The sequence below is a fragment of the Danio rerio genome, chromosome 4 (assembly GCF_049306965.1).
Source record: "Danio rerio strain Tuebingen ecotype United States chromosome 4, GRCz12tu, whole genome shotgun sequence".
Lineage (NCBI taxonomy): Eukaryota > Metazoa > Chordata > Actinopteri > Cypriniformes > Danionidae > Danio > Danio rerio.
In genome coordinates, this window is record NC_133179.1 from 43,586,629 (window position 1) to 43,601,771 (window position 15,143).

At 41.8% G+C, this 15,143-nt stretch overlaps 1 protein-coding gene and 9 non-coding genes across 10 annotated transcripts in view; 6 read left to right on the top strand and 4 right to left on the bottom strand.

Annotated features, from left to right (window-relative positions):
- The window catches only part of LOC137491225 (uncharacterized), a 482,468-nt gene that overhangs the window by 359,958 nt on the left and 107,367 nt on the right, over positions 1 to 15,143 (bottom strand). The gene's annotated exons all lie outside the window — the stretch shown is intronic.
- trnar-ccg (transfer RNA arginine (anticodon CCG)) lies at positions 6,223 to 6,295 on the bottom strand. The gene has a single exon. It is a non-coding gene; the product is annotated as a tRNA-Arg (tRNA).
- On the bottom strand, positions 8,111 to 8,183 carry trnar-ucg (transfer RNA arginine (anticodon UCG)). Its single transcript has one exon. It is a non-coding gene; the product is annotated as a tRNA-Arg (tRNA).
- On the top strand, positions 11,477 to 11,548 carry trnae-uuc (transfer RNA glutamic acid (anticodon UUC)). Its single transcript has one exon. It is a non-coding gene; the product is annotated as a tRNA-Glu (tRNA).
- trnay-gua (transfer RNA tyrosine (anticodon GUA)) lies at positions 11,637 to 11,723 on the top strand. The gene is given in 2 exon segments: positions 11,637 to 11,673; positions 11,688 to 11,723. It is a non-coding gene; the product is annotated as a tRNA-Tyr (tRNA).
- Positions 11,809 to 11,880, bottom strand: trnae-cuc (transfer RNA glutamic acid (anticodon CUC)). The gene has a single exon. It is a non-coding gene; the product is annotated as a tRNA-Glu (tRNA).
- Positions 12,169 to 12,241, top strand: trnar-acg (transfer RNA arginine (anticodon ACG)). Its single transcript has one exon. It is a non-coding gene; the product is annotated as a tRNA-Arg (tRNA).
- On the top strand, positions 13,724 to 13,795 carry trnae-uuc (transfer RNA glutamic acid (anticodon UUC)). Its single transcript has one exon. It is a non-coding gene; the product is annotated as a tRNA-Glu (tRNA).
- trnay-gua (transfer RNA tyrosine (anticodon GUA)) lies at positions 13,884 to 13,970 on the top strand. Its single transcript is given in 2 exon segments — positions 13,884 to 13,920; positions 13,935 to 13,970. It is a non-coding gene; the product is annotated as a tRNA-Tyr (tRNA).
- Positions 14,386 to 14,458, top strand: trnar-acg (transfer RNA arginine (anticodon ACG)). Its single transcript has one exon. It is a non-coding gene; the product is annotated as a tRNA-Arg (tRNA).

The following is a 15,143-nucleotide window of genomic DNA, read 5'->3' on the forward strand; positions in this document are numbered from 1 at the left end:
GGCAAAAGGGATATTGGACAAGGTCACCGAGAGTACAAATGATGAAAAGACAGTGCAGAAAAGCTGAGCATATGTGGAGAAAAACGAAACTAGTAGTCCATTATAATATCTATAAAGACAGTCTTCATGCTTTTAATATGGAACTAAACACTGCTAGACAGACTTTCTTTTCAAGCCTTATAAACAGCAACTTAAATAATGCTCGTACACTCTTTGCAACGATAGAGACTCACAAACCCCCCCAGTCGGATTCCAAGTGAGCCCCTCTCTGAAAGCAAATGTAATGAGTTTGCTCATTTCTTTACTGATAAGATCAATAATATCAGAAAGGCAATCAGCTCATCCAATCAGTCAAGTTGTGTCGATATCAAACAAGCTCAACCACAACTTAAGAAATCAGAAATTATGTCTGATTTCATGGCAATTAACGGCAAAATCTTAGAAGAAATTGTGCAAGTTATGAAAACATCAACCTGCAGTCTTGACACGCTCCCCACATCATTCTTCAAAATGGTGTTTACCTGGTTAGAAATGGATCTTCTAAAAGTAGTAAATGCTTCACTTCTATCAGGGATTTTTCCAACCTCACTTAAAACTGCGGTTGTTAAACCCCTCTTGAAGAAGAGCAACCTGGATAACACCCTATTGAGCAATTACAGGCCAATCTCAAATCTCTTTTTCATTGGCAAAATCATTGAAAAAGTTGTTTTTAACCAGGTTAACAAGTTCTTAAACTTCAGGGGGTGTTTAGACAATTTTCAATCAAGGTTCAGAGCACATCACAGTACAGAGAGTGCTCTTATAAAGATAATCAATGATATACGCCTAAATACAGATTCAGGTAAAATAACAGTGCTGGTATTGTTGGATCTCAGTGCTGCATTTGACACTGTCGATCACAGCATACTTCTGGATAGGCTGGAAAACTGGGTTGTGCTGTCTGGCACGGTCCTCAAATGGTTTAGATCTTACCTTGAAGGTAGAGGTTACCATGTCAGTATAGGTGACCATAGGTCGAGGTGGACACCCATGATGTGTGGAGTCCCACAAGGCTAGATTCTGGCACCTCTCCTGTTCAACCTTTACATGCTCCCTCTAAGCCAAATAATGAGAAAGAACCAAATCTCCTACCACAGCTATGCTGATGACACTCAGATCTACCTAGCCTTACTGCCTAATGACTACAGCCCCATTGACACCCTCTGCCAATGCATTGATGAAATGAGCAATTGGATGTGCCAAAACTTTCTTCAGTTAAACAAAGAGAAAACTGAAATGATTGTGTTTGGGAACAGGGATGAGGTTCTCAAGGTTAATGCGTACCTTGGCACTAAAGGTCAAACGACAAAAAATAAGGTCAAGAATCTTGGTGTGACTCTTGAGTCAGATCTGAGTTTCAACAGTCATGTCAAAGCAGTCAGTAAATCAGCATACTATCATCTCAAAAACATTGCAAGAATCAGATGCTTTGTCTCTAGTGAAGATTTAGAAAAACTTGTTCATGCTTTTATCAGCAGCAGGGTGGATTACTGTAATGGACTCCTCACTGGTCTTCCTAAAAAGACAGTCAGACAGTTGCAGCTCATCCAGAATGCTGCAGCCAGAATTCTAACCAGAACCAGAAAATCAGAGCACATCACACCTGTCCTCAGGTCTTTACACTGGCTGCCAGTTACATTCAGAATAGATTTTAAAGTATTATTACTGGTCTATAAATCACTAAATGGCCTAGGACCTAAATACATTACAGATATGCTCACTGAATACAAACCTAACAGATCACTCAGATCATTAGGATCATATAAACTAGAAGTTCCAAGAGTTCAGTCAAAGCAGGGTGAATCGGCTTTTAGCCACTATGCCCCTCACTGCTGGAATCAGCTTCCAGAAATGATCAGATGTGCTCCAACATTAGGCACATTCAAATCAAGACTGAAAACACATCTGTTTAGCTGTGCCTTTACTGAATGAGCACTGTGCTGCGTCCGACAGATTGCACTATCATGTTTTTCTCTTCTTCATTCTTTTATATCACATTTTACCTGTTTTTAAGTTTTGTTTTTACGCATTTTTATTAGGGATGTAACGGTATTGTAAATACCGTCATACCGCAATATTAAATTTTTTCGATATTACCGAAGTCGCATGACTCGGTAAAACTATAGGTCTTCTGAGAAAATTTGCTCAGGCGAATGAAGCGAACGGGAGGTAGCTGAAACTTCATTTCCCATCAGCCCCGGCGTGGCCATAATCCTTTGCGGTCTGTTGTCGCTACAGATCCAGTAATGCGGAAATGGAGTGTGCTGCTAGTAGCGGAGATGAAAAAAAGATGGACATGATCGAACCTAAAGTTGGTGTTGTCGTCGCGCGCGTTCTGATCAGCTGTGTTGTGGCGCGCGTATTGTAAAGCGCCGAGGGGGGGTTGAGCGCGCATACTCAAGAGAGGTGTTATCGAGCGCCTACTGAAGGGCTGGACTGGACGGAGGTTGTGTCGCGTCGCGGGGGCACTTTTGATCGTTTTGGAAGGGCATTTTCTATCCAAGACTAAAAAGGGCATGTGCACTGCACAGGTTGAGCCCTATGTGTGCACGTGCCTGCAAGTTGGGGAATACGACTAATAACAGTCATGGGGACTGCAGAAACACAGCACACTGTTCAGATTGATGCAGACATTGACTTGTACCGCAAAGAGATCTCTATCTCACTCATGGTTTGTCCTCTCAAGTGGGGGAAAGACAATGCACAACGTTACCCCACTGCTGTCAACATGGGCCAAGTCATATCTCTCTTGTCCCAGAATCCTCAGTCCCAAATGAGAGGGGTTTTTTCTGTTGCAGGGGACATTGTAAATACCCAGAGATACCAGCTTTTACCAGATTATAGTTATATGATAATTTTCCTTTAAACCCATCTCTATCTAAGTGAGTGATTAAATGTTAAATGTGATGAGTTTTTAACAATACTAAATTGAAACTTTATTTTTTTTACATGGTTTAATAATTTTTTGTTATTAAAATTGAAGTTCCTGTTTCAAAGCTAACAGTATTTTCAAAAGTTTTTTTTTTTCCTGTAAATGATTCAATAAATACCGTACCGTGACATTCATACCGAGGTATTACCGTACCGTGAAATTCTGATACCGTTACATCCCTAATTTTTATTATTTGTTTTTATTTTTATTTTACTTGTTTTTTTTATTCTTGTTTATGTAAAGCACTTTTAATTGCCATTGTGTATGAAATGTGCTATATAAATAAACTTGCCTTGCCTAAACGCATATGATCCTAAAAGCTTATTTGGGTATTGTAAGAATGAAGATGTCTGCATATCTGTAGTGAGCTTTATTGTGGTCAAAGTTTGGATAACCAAAGATTGATCTTATTTACCTGTGACCCACCCAGTAAATATGCAGACAAGTTTTTGATTAGCTGACCGGAGCAGTAACAGCACCCATTGATGTAAATGAAAAATCAAGTGAGATAAACGTGATAGCGGGATCAAATGGTAAAATACGGGAGAATCTCGACAAAAACAGCTGGGTTAAGTTGAGCCCTGGAGTTTTCCGATAATAGCTTGGTATAAAATGTATTTTATATCATCCTCTTTTTGATAGACATCATCAAACATTCTGTCCAAATGCTCAGGAGAAACCTTATCATATCAATATTTCCCTAGGCTATATGACACTTGATAGGTGATTTCTCTTTATATAAGAGAAGAGTTTAAGGATGTTGCATATTATTTGGTTATCATAAGTAAAGGAAACCGTTAAGTGTTGCAGGACATAAGAGCAAGTAATAAAACACAGCCTAGACTATAGCCTATATTTCCTTGCGCTCAGCAGCTATAATAAAGCTCTACCTTTACAATTTTTTTTGTATTTAACCACGTCAGACAAAAACATTAACACTTGTTTGCACAGGACTGGATGACAGAAAAGAAGGTAGGATTCTGATGGTTTTACTCTCCTGAAAAATGCTCTGTTTGCACGATTTGATTAATGTCATCTTATCCAAATGCCTCATATTTAATATTTCAAAACTCTTTTGTTGTGTATTGTTTTTTGTACATATAATTTAGCTATGCCCCATATGGTCCAAAACCAGACACGTGGACAAATCTAAGTTTGTTTTTAATAACACAAATATAAATATGCATATAATAAACAATACTGCTGCTAATAATAATATTATAAAAAAAGCAAGTTGTTATGAATGAACTAAAAACAAGCCACCCGAGATGAAGAAGGCATGGAGGCAGCAGTTTTTATATTTATGTAGAAAATAATAATTTTTGTAATATTTTAATCCTTTGAAACATATTTGCGTGTTGCTGTAACAACTTGCCTATTGCTATTTTGCATCAAATTTTTTGTAAAAAAAAAAAGAAAAAAAAGAAAGCTAAAGGATTAGGTTAAGTTGATAAATTTAGACTACTGTATACAGTACAGGCTATTGTCATATCCAAAAGATTGGCAAAGATTCACAGCTTTGCAGTCCCACCCACATTTCACAACCTGTATGAGCCCATAAGGCCGCAAGTGCCACAGACCCTGTAGAACTTTTCTTAGCTGATCTTCTGCGTGACCTATTTAGTCATTAATAACAGCTAATTTTTTTACAGAAAGAGGACCAGGAACTCAAAAAGGGTAATTATTATACCATTCTGTCTTTCCGTTATCTCCTTCATGATTATTTGTACTGTGTTTTCCTACATTTCATGTTTTAACATCATTTTACCTTACTTAAGAAAACAGTGGAGAAGAGGGTGAAGAAGCGCATGGTCTCCAAAATAGTGGTAATTTAATAATATAATAATATATATGTATAATAAAAAAATTATTTTCTGAAATCAACTCGGCTGGCCCGATTCCAAATTCAAGTTGTTAAACCAATTTACTGTTCCACCAAACATTATTATACACCATAGTAGCATGTAGGCTATAAAAAGGCAACATATCAACTCATGAGCACGAAGATTGACATATAATATTTGTAAATAAGTGGTTGGTAAAACCTCTTCTTGGTTCACCGCAAATCTTGCCTTAAAAGGAAAGTGCATAATTTAGCCTTACCCTGAGTTTGTTTAAACTCTGCCTGTATTAACATACATGCTGTATTTTAATATGGCTAATTTGGATGAACTGGCTCTAACTTTTGACAGCTTTTTCTTCTTTTTACGCGGTTATGCGCGAATTATATTTCACACGCAAGGTGACTAAAAATTTTAATTCAAATACCAAAGATACTGAGCCATTACTACAAGTAAAAAACCAAACAAAAAACAAAACAACAATTATACTTTAAAGGAGAACATTGACGTTTCGAAAAAAAAATTAACTGAACTCCAACTAAATTATTAAAAATAAATTTGCGGGACTTCATTTATGTCCTGCGGCAAAATGATTTTTTTTTAATACTTTTAGTGATCTGCTTGAGGTAGGTCAATTTATTTTTATGCTTAATCAACAACGAAAACATAAGTAAAAATGTAAATGAAGATATAAATGAAAAAGCTTATTAAATGACTGTCCTAGTCCTATCAAAATAGCAAACAACATCTTTTTATATTTAGGCTAAAAGATTGCTTTATTTATTTATTTAGGCCTACTTATTTGTTATGAATGTTTGTGCTTATATTTTAGTTGTCTTTTATTTCTTCAATTCTACTTTCCAAAATTAATCCTCATTGCACTTAACAAGTTTACAATGATAATAAAGCATGTTAACAAATTTTTAATGATTAATGAAGGAATTATAATGCTTTGTTTTATCGTTTCATCTTTATTTATAAGAACAGTAGCATATTTACAGCTGCTGTATAGGCTATTTCTGTCTGTTAGCATCCCTTTGTGCCCCCTGGCGGCATATTCACAGACTGCTGTCATACATTAAAAACTCTGCTTGTCCATTTAAAGCGGCGGCGGTATATGCCACGGAGGTAATAGCCACATTGAACTCTCAACTACTGTAAATCATTCTAACATGTACAATACAGACAAAAAAAGCAGTGGCAATGGTTTGGTTATTAGATTTGTTTATGGATCTTGAAAAACCCACCAGCTTTATATGTAAGCACAGAGTACCCTTTTAGTCATTACAGGAAATATGGATGACAATGAAGGAAGTTAATGACACACAAACACATCTCAAGAAGGTTTTCACAGCTACTGTGTTTTATCCAACAACCATTGCTCCCAAGTTGAAGTGAGACCTTCAAAAACGACCCAGGTGGGACTTGAACCCACAATCCCCAGCTCCGGAGGCTGATGCCTTATCCATTAGGCCACTGGGCCACGTCACTAATAGTACAAACATTTTATTTCTGCTATCATTTACATTCTTGTCTCATTGGTCCTGGGGTATGGTTCTAGCGTATAGTGCGACTGGTCTTGAGAGTTTCAAATTCCAGTCAAGGCCACTCTCATTAACTTGAAATCACAACCTTTCTGCAGCTATTTTCTTGTTTGCATTTCATCATCATCCACCTAACATGAGACCGTTAGTTAAGAGCCATGGGGTACTTGAAGCCAAGATCTCCATTACTAGAGCTTAGCGGAACCTTTTAGGTTTGTAACGTGACAGTGAGATTCAAGCAAGAATGGATGAATCTTAATTGAAGTGTGCAGCAAGTCTGAGAATTTGAAGCTATTGTCCTCAGATCATCACACCTAAGCTTTAAGTAGACAAGCCAGGATTTTTTCACACAACTTAAATGTAACCCATAAAAACACAACCCAGACGGGCCTTGAACCCACAACGCCCAACTCCAGAGGCTGATGCCTTATCCTTTAGGCCACTGGGCCATGTTACCAAGTTTTTGTCATGGAGCTCTTGTATGCCCTCAACAAGATGCCAACGCATGGAAAACTGCACTTTGGGATCTCGATGCCAGTTTGCATTCCATTAAATAAGATGTTTGCAACTAATGGACAAACATTTTCTTTGTGTAATCATCCACATTCGTGTCTCATTGGTCCTGGGGTATGGTGTGAGACTGGTCTTGAGTTTCAAATTCCAGACGAGGCCACTCTCATTAACATGAAATCACAACCTTTCTGCAGCTATTTTCTTGTTTGCATTTCATCATCATCCACCTAACATGAGACCATTATTTGAAAGCCACCGGGTACTTGAAGTCATTAGCTGTGTCCCAAATGGCACACTATACACTATGCACTCATGCACTATGTACTTATGCACTTACACACTCAACAGAATAGTACATGTATGTAGTGGCGTCCCAAATGGCACACTAATGTTTTTTTTACTAAGCGGAAATTCAAACCGTTTCCCTGATGACGTTTGACATTTGCCAAATCAGTGAAATAAACGACCGAATTATCAAATATTACCTGCCGTGAGTGTTGCCGCATTCACCATCGGGAGGCACTATAATCACTCTCGTACAAGAATTTTGTTCTCACCATCCAAAATAAATAAAGTTATTCAACATGTGCGTCCGATAGCTCCGCCTCTTCCGCTACGTAAGCAAACCTGCGGTCGTTGAGTGCGTGAAGTGTCCATCATTCCACACTTCATTTTAGCGGCTGAATGAGTGCATCATCCGGGAAATTAAAGTGCACTTATTATTTTTATAGTTTTCAGTGTGAACACACTACTTACACTATTTATACTACAAAATGGCGTAGAATAGTGTATAAGTATGCGATTTGGGACGCAGCTAAGATCTCCCTCCCTCTCTCTAGCGAACTATTGACCTTAGATCATCACGCATAAGCTTTGAGGAGACATGTCAGGATTTTTTCCATACAATTTTTATGTAACCCAACAAACACAACCCAAATGGGACTTAAACCCACAATCCCTAGCTTTGAAGGCTGATTCCTTATCCATTAGGCCACTGGGCCAATACTAGCATTTGCCATATCTGTTGTATGGCTCAGGAAGTTCTTATAACTCAGAAAACAGCACTTTAGGATTCCTATACCATATTGCATTCAGACGATCTGGTGTGTACACCTAATGACAAAACAGATTCTCTAAAGAGTTTTCCATTGTCATGTCTTTTTGACCTTTATAAACCTAGCTTTTTGAAGATCACACTGGATTGTGCTGCATAGCCAACTTAATAAGAACTGCATCAAAGACAACCCAGGTGGGACTTGAACCCACAATCCCCAGCTTCGAAGGCTGGTGCCTTATCCATTAGGCCACTGGGCCGTTTTTACTGCCTGTCAACTGTAATACGCATCCAGGGAGTTGCTGACGCACATAACAAAAAACAACATGAACAAAAAGTAGATTGGACCGGTTTCACAGAATTTTTTTGTGGCACTGCCAAACAGACAAAAAAGAAGCATCTTATAGGATTTCTTTGAAGGAATTCAATTAGAATTTTGATCTTATTTTGGAACCATTGCTATAGGATTGTTTTATAGTACAATACATAAAAATCCTTTTGGATAATTTCTACAGTATTTCAATGAGATCCAATTTATATCTTAATTAAGATATGCTTTTTTTAATAAGATATGCTATTTTTATACAATAGTTTTGAATGTATTATGCTGTTTGCTAAAGCTCACCTTCACGTACTTGAGTGTACAGTATTACTGCACAAATTTCCAAAGAAACATGTCTATACCAAAAACATATACAATGTCGCTAGGCCAAACTGTGGGCTGGCCCACTTGAAACAGAAGTTCACTTTGGGCCCATAGCAAGTCCACACAAAGTGGAGTGTATATAGCCACAATGGGCGAAGTATAGGTATACTATCTGAGTCAGAAGTATGTCCTATGAGCATGCTCTGTGGGCATTTAGTAATTAACAAAATAGTTAGGTCCCACTAATACTAAGTTGAGTCCAGGCACAAAATGTGCCTATAAGGTCCCAGTAAAGCACTTTTATACAGGGCCATTGTGGCTTTAACACAAAACAAAACTAGTTCACTTCTACTATGTAGCAAAATAGCACAATATCACTTCAACTGCATAATTACATATTTTGAAAGAATAAACTAAAATCAGTAATAAATGAAACATCTAAAAATATAAAGACAACATGGACTATTTTTCAAAGGTTTGGGACAAAACTGCTTTAAATTATAAAAATGCAGATATAAAAGTAACCTTGTAAATAATTATTCCTTTTTAATATGTTAGCTTTTCCATTTGAATATGTTAAAATATAATTTATTCCAATGATGTTAAAGCTGCATTTGAGACATTTGTGTCCTACATAAAATAATGTGAGACAAAACAACAAAACATATAAAAATATACTTAGTTAAACAAAGTAAGATTTTCATGTGTGTATTTGTACCTTAAAGGGTCACGAAACTCCAAAACACATTTTTTGAGCTGTTGACAGTCATATATGTGTCCCACACTGCTAAAAACACTATTAGGACACAAATATTTCACTAAAAAGTGTAAATTGGTTGTTTTTGCGTTATTTCAAGCAAATTTGTACTTCGAGCAAATTTGCCAGAGTGTGTCTTATTACGTCTTACAGTGCGGCTCGAAGGACATCTTTTGCATTCAGAGCTGCTTTTGTGAAGAGATCATCGGCAACACTGCTCAAAGTTTACCATAGAGGTGAAATGGAAGCTCCCTGACCAGGAATTGAACCCAGGCGACAGCGGTAAGAGCACTAAGTCCTAACCACAAGACCACCAGGGAAGGCCTGGCTAAAGGTTGCCCTCTAGCCTAGCTGTGGGCCTCCACCCACGTGTGCTGCAGCTGCTCTGACAAAAATAACTCTAATGTTTGCAACCTCCTCCTAGAGAAGAGAAAGTCTCAGAGCCGGGTTCAAAGTTCTTCTACGGAGGGACTGTCACATGCTCTGTGTAAAAGCATCCTATCGACACCACAACTTGCCATGACAACAAAGCACAGCATGCGTTGAAGGAACTCCATGTTTACCAGGCCATGTGCTCTTTCCAAACAGCATGCTACTGAGCACTCCTTGCACAGTGTGTGCCAGTGGCGCAATGGATAACATGTCTGACAACGGATCAGAAGATTCTAGATTTGACTTTTGGCTGGCTCGTTCAGGATTTATTGCATTGCTCTCAGTCAGTGCACTGCAGTTGCAGTTTGCCCCTGCCAGAGTTGTTTGGTTCTACTTTGGAGTGGATCAAGTTTCTGGGGCTGCCAGCACAGAGCCTGTGGGATGCTCCCCTGGGTTCAAAGTCTGCCCCAACTGCTCTCATGTCTTGGTCCCGTACATCCCTCAGGACTTCCAGAAGAAACCAGTACAGCCACTCTCCTGGGAAGACAGCAGTGACAGCTTGTAGACCAAAATGTTTGCTGTGAGGCTAAGGCGTTCTACTGCAGCACAGATACACATTCGGAAAGCCGACAAGATTCAAAAACAAAGTGCCAACCTAAAACAAGATTGCAGTCAAAATGACCACCTCAGACAAGTGTGAGCAATGTTTCGGTCTCTGCTATATGTCTGCAAATATGCCACACAGTGCAGACGCTCATACTACTGAAAAGGAAGTTACCTGACTGAGAAAGGTATAAATAGAAATCGGAGCCTGCTCCAAACGACCTGGTCAGCTCCAAGTGGGCTGTACAAACCTCCTGGAGTTTTCATTCATTTAGCGTCTCGTACAAGACACTGCGCCCAACCAGTTATGTTTGAATGTCAAACCTACCCCAATCCTTAACCCAACCTCACAGTTTCCTGCTGTGTTTTATCAACCTCCCAACCTACCCCAACTCTTAACCCTACCTCACAGTAACAAACCTCCATGTGGGTTTCATTGATTCAATGTCTCGTACATGGCACAGAATACAACCTATCGCAGTTTATTAAAATCACACCTACCCCAGCCCTAGGCCCAAGCTCACGGTAACCTGCTGTGTTTTATTCAATTTTACTCCTACCCCAACCCTAAACACAACCTCAGAGTAAGCAGTTTATATATATATTTTTATTTTTGTGAATGTCTACTACAGCTACATCAATCGCAAACCCAGCCTACGTGCGGCATAAGTGCCTACCACTTAGAGGTCATCCAGGCAACTTGCAGTGTAATCTCCTCCACTTGTAGGTCTCTGAGCTGCAGCAACACCTAAGCGCTCTGACACACAGACACAAAAGAAACCATTGCTTTTAACCTCCTCTTGGAGAGGAGAGTCTCCGACCCTGGATCTCAGCTCTTCTATGGAGGGACTGTCAGGAATCCTGTAAGAGCATCCCATCCACACAACCTCTTGCCATAAAAACAAAGCAGAATGTGTGGTGAAGGAACTCCGGGTTGACAGAGCCTTGTCCTTGCTCCAAGCAATGTGCTAACAAGGTGCTGAACAGAGTGACGGCGGCACAAAGGTTAGCGCTTATGACTACGGATCAGAAGGTTCTCGGTTACGGAAACCAAGAAACTGTGTATGAGAGAGTGCGTAAGTGTATGAGTGGCACTTGTGCAAGCGGAGCAGGGACGTGCCAGCGATCAGAATGAACTGGAGTTTGTGCCAAGACTGGCGTTCTAAAGTGGCAGTTCCCATATGGTCTAGCGGTTAGGATTCCTGGTTTTCACCCAGGCGGCCCGGGTTCGACTACCGGTATGGGAAGGCTTGAGTGATTTTGCTTCTGTCCTTTTTGGCCAGCGGTCGGACTGCAGCTACCTTATAGGATGTGGTTGTGGAATTGCCTTGTAAGCCTTCGATAGCTCAGTTGGTAGAGCGGAGGACTGTAGGGGGGATGATGGCAATCCTTAGGTCGCTGGTTCGACTCCGGCACGAAGGACATCTTTTGCGCTAAGAGCCGCTTTCTTGCCTTCGCCAAGTAAGTTCACCACTGCTCAAAGTTCAGCATGGAGGTGAAAAGGAAGTTCCCTGACCGGGAATTGAACCCGGGCCGCGGCGGTGAGTGCGCCGAATCCTAACCACTAGACCACCAAGGAAGGTCTGGCTGAAAGTTGCCCTCAAGTCTAGCTGTGGGCCTCCACCCAGGTGTGCTGCAGCTGCTCTGACAAAAATATCTCTAACCTTTGCAACCTCCTCCTGGGGAAGAGAAAGTCTCAGAGCCTGGATCACAGTTCTTCTTGGGAGGGACTGTCACATGCTCGGTGTAAGAGCATCCTATCGACACCAAAACTTGCCATGACAACAAAGCACAGCATGCGTTGAAGGAACTCCGTGTTCACCGAGCCGTGTCCTCTTTCCAATCAGCAAGCTACTGAGCCAGGACTGGGCCAGTGGCGCAATGGATAACGCGTCTGACTACGGATCAGAAGATTCTAGGTTCGACTCCTGGCTGGCTCGTTCAGGATCTTTTTGCGTTGCTCTCAGTGCTGTGCGGTCGCGGTTTGCCCCTGCCGGAGTTGTTCGGTTCTACTCTGGAGTGAATCGAGCTTCTGGGGCCGCCAGCACAGAGCCTGTGGGGTGCTCTCCTGGGTTCAAAGGCTGCCCCAACTGCTCTCATGTCTTGGTCCCGTACATCCCTCAGGACTTCCAGAAGAAACCAGTACAGCCACTCTCCTGGGAAGACGGCAGTGACAGCTTGTAGACCAAAATGTTTGCTGTGAGGCTAAGGCGTTCTACTGCAGCACAGATACGCATTCGAAAAGCAGACAATATTCAAAAACAAAGTGCCAGCCTAAAACAAGATTGCAGTCAAAATGACCACCTCAGACAAGTGTGAGCAATGTTTCCGTCTCTGTTATATGTCGGCAAATATGCCACACAGTGCAGACGCTCATACTACTGAAAAGGAAGTTACCTGACTGAGAAAGGTATAAATAGAAATCGGAGCCTGCTCCAAATGGCCTGGTCAGCTCCAAGCGGGTGAGACTTGAGCTCCAAGTGGGCTGTAAAAACCTCCTGGAGTTTTCTTTCATTTAATGTCTGGTACAAGACACTGCGCCCAACCAGTTATGTTTTTAATGTCAAACCTACCCCAATCCTTAACCCAACCTCACAGTTTCCTGCTGTGTTTTATCAACCTCTCAACCTACCCCAACTCTTAACCCAACCTCACAGTAACAAACCTCCATGTGGGTTTCATTGATTCAATGTCTCGTACATGGCACAGAATACAACCTATCGCAGTTTATTAAAATCACACCTACCCCAGCCCTAGGCCCAACCTCACGGTAACCTGCTGTGTTTTATTCAATTTTACTCCTACCCCAACCCTAAACACAACCTCAGAGTAAGCAGTTTATATATATATTTTTATTTTTGTGAATGTCTACTACAGCTACATCAATCGCAAACCCAGCCTACGTGCGGCATAAGTGCCTACCACTTAGAGGTCATCCAGGCAACTTGCAGTGTAATCTCCTCCACTTGTAGGTCTCTGAGCTGCAGCAACACCTAAGCGCTCTGACACACAGACACAAAAGAAACCATTGCTTTTAACCTCCTCTTGGAGAGGAGAGAGTCTCCGACCCTGGATCTCAGCTCTTCTATGGAGGGACTGTCAGGAATCCTGTAAGAGCATCCCATCCACACAACCTCTTGCCATAAAAACAAAGCAGAATGTGTGGTGAAGGAACTCCGGGTTGACAGAGCCTTGTTCTTGCTCCAAGCAATGTGCTAACAAGGTGCTGAACAGAGTGACGGCGGCACAAAGGTTAGCGCTTATGACTACGGATCAGAAGGTTCTCGGTTACGGAAACCAAGAAACTGTGTATGAGAGAGTGCGTAAGTGTATGAGTGGCACTTGTGCAAGCGGAGCAGGGACGTGCCAGCGAACAGAATGAACTGGAGTTTGTGCCAAGACTGGCGTTCCAAAGTGGCAGTTCCCATATGGTCTAGCGGTTAGGATTCCTGGTTTTCACCCAGGCGGCCCGGGTTTGACTCCCGGTATGGGAAGGCTTGAGTGATTTTGCTTCTGTCCTTTTTGGCCAGCGGTCGGACTGCAGCTACCTTATAGGATGTGGTTGTGAAACTGCCCCTTAAGCCTTCGATAGCTCAGTTGGTAGAGCGGAGGACTGTAGGTGGGATGATGGCAATCCTTAGGTCGCTGGTTCGACTCCGGCTCGAAGGACATCTTTTGCGCTCAGAGCCGCTTTCTTGCCTTCGCCAAGTGAGTTCACCACTGCTCAAAGTTCAGCATGGAGGTGAAAAGGAAGTTCGCCGAATCCTAACCACTAGACCACCAGGGAAGGTCTGGCTGAAGGTTGCCCTCAAGTCCAGCTGTGGGCCTCCACCCAGGTGTGCTGCAGCTGCTCTGACAAAAATAACTCTAACCTTTGCAACCTCCTCCTGGGGAAGAGAAAGTCTCAGAGCCTGGATCACAGTTCTTCTTGGGAGGGTCTGTCACATGCTCGGTGTAAGAGCATCCTATCGACACCACAACTTGCCATGACAACAAAGCACAGCATGCGTTAAAGGAACTCCGTGTTCACCGAGCCGTGTCCTCTTTCCAATCAGCATGCTACTGAGCACTGCTGACGCGAACTGGGCCAGTGGCGCAATGGATAACGTGTCTGACTACGGATCAGAAGATTCTAGGTTCGACTCCTGGCTGGCTCGTTCAGGATCTTTTTGCGTTGCTCTCAGTGCAGTGCGGTCGCGGTTTGCCCCTGCCGGAGTTGTTCGGTTCTACTCTAGAGTGAATCGAGTTTCTGGGGCCGCCAGCACAGAGCCTGTGGGGTGCTCTCCTGGATTCAAAGGCTGCCCCAACTGCTCTCATGTCTTGGTCCCGTACATCCCTCAGGACTTCCAAAAGAAACCAGTACAGCCACTCTCCTGGGAAGACGGCAGTGACAGCTTGTAGACCAAAATGTTTGCTGTGAGGCTAAGGCGTTCTACTGCAGCACAGATACGCATTCGAAAAGCAGACAATATTCAAAAACAAAGTGCTAGCCTAAAACAAGATTGCAGTCAAAATGACCACCTCAGACAAGTGTGAGCAATGTTTCCGTCTCTGTTATATGTCGGCAAATATGCCACACAGTGCAGACGCTCATACTACTGAAAAGGAAGTTACCTGACTGAGAAAGGTATAAATAGAAATCCGAGCCTGCTCCAAATGGCCTGGTCAGCTCCAAGCGGGTGAGACTTGAGCTCCAAGTGGGCTGTAAAAACCTCCTGGAGTTTTCATTCATTTAATGTCTGGTACAAGACACAGCGCCCAACCAGTTATGTTTTTAATGTCAAACCTACCCCAATCCTTAACCCAACCTCACAGTTTCCTGCTGTGTTTTATCAACCTCTC